The sequence below is a fragment of the Podarcis pityusensis genome, assembly GCF_964106645.2.
Source record: "Podarcis pityusensis genome assembly, chromosome: 7".
NCBI lineage: Eukaryota > Metazoa > Chordata > Lepidosauria > Squamata > Lacertidae > Podarcis > Podarcis pityusensis.
In genome coordinates, this window is record NC_138031.1 from 20,315,230 (window position 1) to 20,319,208 (window position 3,979).

Below are 3,979 nucleotides of genomic sequence, written 5' to 3' on the forward strand. Positions count from 1 at the left end.
ATATTCACTGGATTGATTTCCATTCAAGACATGAGATGAATAAGCAAACGTCAATGATTTCTGAATCCATTTACGTTTCCGTTGCAATTCTCTGACATCCCTAATTGACAGTGATAAAGTACTCCAGCCATCAGCAGAATCGTTCAAGAATTTGGCTGTCTTGTCTTTTATATCACTGATCAGAGAAACACCGGGTGGTTTTCCACATCAGAAAGTTTATTTAAATTTTTGTATTAATGGAGCCATGAAAAGTAAATTGGCATCATGCAGCTCCCATTACTGAGCATACTGACAACAGGTATCACCATACTGTTCTTTCTTAAATTGATTTCATCCTCTCTAGCTTAGAGGTAACCAAGAAAGTTCACAGATGATTGGAGTTGTATTCCAGCAACATCTGGTGGTCACTATGTTGGCTACCCTGGTCTAGATCAATAAGTACAAAGTCACCACTCAAAAATACTTTCCTCAAAATTAGGTCTCATAACAGTAACTGAGCAGATGATTCCTTCTAGAAACAATACAGTATACAATATTATAAATAAAAAGCGGGCAGTAAAATGTACTTCTTCAGACCTTACAAAATTCTGTACACACTAAAACACATAATTCCAGCAGCAGAAACACCAATACAAGAATCAAAATATTTAGTTCAAGCTCAGAGATGTTTTCCAACAGACACTTTCACAATGCTTGAACTATGAAAATGAGATTCATGAATTTGAAATGCATGTTATATTTAATCACATCAGGTTGGGGGAAAAATTCAAAGGGCAATATATTCTTCTGTACTTCGGAATGAGCTTTGCACACCTAGCGATAAATCATGATATTATGGTAATACTTCATATGCAAAGTTGTCTGCAGTTTTGCATACCTAATTAATTCTGTTTCCACTTATATGCAAGCCACATTCAAACAAAAATGTTCACCATGTAATATTTATATGGCAAAGTCACCGCATAGAAAATATGATTCAAGTTTTCAAAACAATGCACTATATGGATGTATGCATGTATTTCTGGTAACGACTTAGATATCCTGGTTTCCAGACATAGGTTCTCAAAATGGTGAGCTTGTTGAACCTTGCAGGCCCCTTGCGAAGCACTGAGCTATATACCACTTTGAAAGAGGCTTAGCAAGACCTGGCATTCACGAGAAGCCCCTTTCAAAGTGCTGCCTTGCAAGAGTGTCTTATGGAACACTTTGCAAAGCACTCTGCAAAGACGTATGGGGGGGGGGGAATCACAAGCGATTGTGAGGTGTGTGGACCCACCCACCCACCTGTTAAACTTGGTCCATGACCTGTGGGGTAGATGATTCCAGATCCAGTTCCCCACATTTGCTTTAGAAAGATTTAGGGCCATCAATTCTCTTTGGAACATTTCGTGTGAGCGATTTTTGATGGCTGAGAATGGGTTGGTATTCTGCTCTCAGGCTCATTTGAGTCCCACTTCGCACAATTATTTCTTGATGTAACACAGACAGTTAACAGCACACATAAGTATTTGCGCTAATGGGCTTGTAGCTAGCTAATTTTGGCTGAGTTGAGAGGAAGTCAAGAGTGGCTTCCGCCATTTAATTTTCATTTTAAAAGCTGCTCAAGGGCCCGCAGCCCGAAAAAACATCTCGGAGCCTTTTGTTGGAAAAGTGCCTTTCTCGTCTCAGTATTGTCTATTTCACTGGAACCCAAATTATATTCTATGTCACAAAGGGCCCAGAGTACAATGTAATAATATTAAAAATAATAATCTGAATAATGCTACTTTGAGGCTGTGCAAACTGGTCTCTGATTCAAGTTCACTCTTTGATTCTCGTTCTCTCAATTTCTCCACTATTAATCGCTTCCCCCCTTTTTAAGAGCATGTGACAAAGAGAGAATGAGACTGTGGGAGCAGGGGATTCTGCTTGTAATTTTATGGCAAAATCCATCTGCTAAAAATGGCTAACTGCTATCAAAGCAAACCCTCCCACCAAACATTGGTGAACTAGCTGCATGCTATGGAATATTCACAAATATCCAAAATTATGAATGTGAAGGATAATTCACAAAATGTTGACTGACCATGGTGACAAATACTGTTGAGCAGTGCAGAAAGAGACAAGGCCTGTTTTTCAGGGACCAAATAGGGATCAGACTGTAGCTCAGCGGTAGAGAACATGCTTTGCATGCAAAGGGGCCCAGGTTCAATCCTTCGCTTCACCAGATAGGACTAGAACAGACCCATGTCTGAAACCCTAGCTGTCAGTCAGTGTAGACAATACTGAGCTAGATGAAGCAATGGCCTGAACTAGTGAAAAATTGTGGTACCAGAATGGTGGGATGTTAAGAGCTTGCTGGATCAGACCTAGTTCAGCATCCTTCTCTCATTGTGGCCACCAACATGGATGGCTTTAAAAGAGGATTAAACAAATCCATGTAGGATAGGGCTATATTTGGATGTGTTCTGCCTCCATGGTCAGAAGCAATATGTTTCTGAATGCCAATTGCTGGAAACAACACGAAGGCACAGTGCTGTTGCACTCAGGTCCTGCTTCCAGGCTTCCCACAGGCATCCAGTTGGCCACTGTGAGAACAGGATGCTGAAGACCCCTTGGCCCAATCCGGCAGGCTTTTATTGTGCTAGATGGCCTCCAGTGCAACTTCCAATGATATGATTCTCCCTCATGGTGGGAGCATGGGGCTGGGGCAGAGTAGGCTGCATGCTGACAATGATCGTGGGTAAGTCAGATAGTTCAGCAGGAAAGAAAGAGAGGAGTTAGGATGCTGCCAAAATAAGACCAAGAGAAAGGAGTGTCGAATGGATCTATCCTAATACTTGGACAAGGGACTATATGCAGAGAAGCTATGGGAGAAGGGAATCACGAAACAGAATGCCAAGATGACAAGGAGGCCCCAGAAGAATGGGAGCTGAATTTCACAGAGCGAATTCTTGAATTGGGTTAGTGTGAGAATGCTAAGAGAGTAACAGGTCCTTTAACCCTCTTCATAGAGGAAGCATACATATATATACAGTTGTACCTTGGAAGTCAAACGGAATCAGTTCTGGAAGTCTGTTCGAATTCCAAAACGTTGAGAAACCAAAGTGTGGCTTCTGGTTGGCTGCAGGAAGCTCCTGCAGCCAATCAGAAGCCACGAAAGCCCCGTCGGACGTTCAGCTTCCCAAAATATTTCAAAAACCGGAACACTCACTTCTGGGTTTTGATCATTTGAGGGATGATTTGTTGGGGAACCAAGGCATTTGAGATCCAGGGTACAGCTGAATATAACATTGCTCAGAAATTTTGATTTTACTATTTGCTATGGAATGAAAAACTATTCCCCTCACTTTGCTCTCAAGATCCCTCTGTAATTACAATTTAATCATTTTAAACTACAGTTGCATATGAGGCAAGCAACAGTAGCGGTTGGCCAGACTGGTATATTAAAACCCAAGAGAGCACTGCTGCTATGTACATTTTAAATCTGGAAAAGAAGCTTACTGCTACAGTGTAAATGTTTGCTTCTCTGTCAAGCACATTCCTTTCCTCCGGTTCTGCAGAGCTGTTTGCCCTGAGTTACTTACTCTGAAGGAACATCCATATTATCTCCCAAGTGTGTTGATGTGTAGGCTTAACTATATGGAGCCTGTGTGGAGCTGGCTCCATACCCATAATGCACAGCTTCCTTCCACCAGCAGGAAACACATCTGTGGGGAAAAGGGGGCAGAAAACTGCTGTGCCTTGTGAGCCATCGTGGGGGATAGAGAGTGGGCAGCTGCATCAGGAAAAGGAACAAATGCCATTTTTGGTACTGTATCTCTGGGAGGGGAATGGGGGTATCCTAACAACTCTCAGCACCTGGGAGTTGTAGTCCAAAAACACGTCGGGATGCAAGTTTGGGGAGTCTTGCCCTGGATAATTGATTGGGCAGCATTCGCTTCATAGCACATGGTTTAGAAAGGAATGTGTAACAATGCACACACTTCTGCCATTTGCC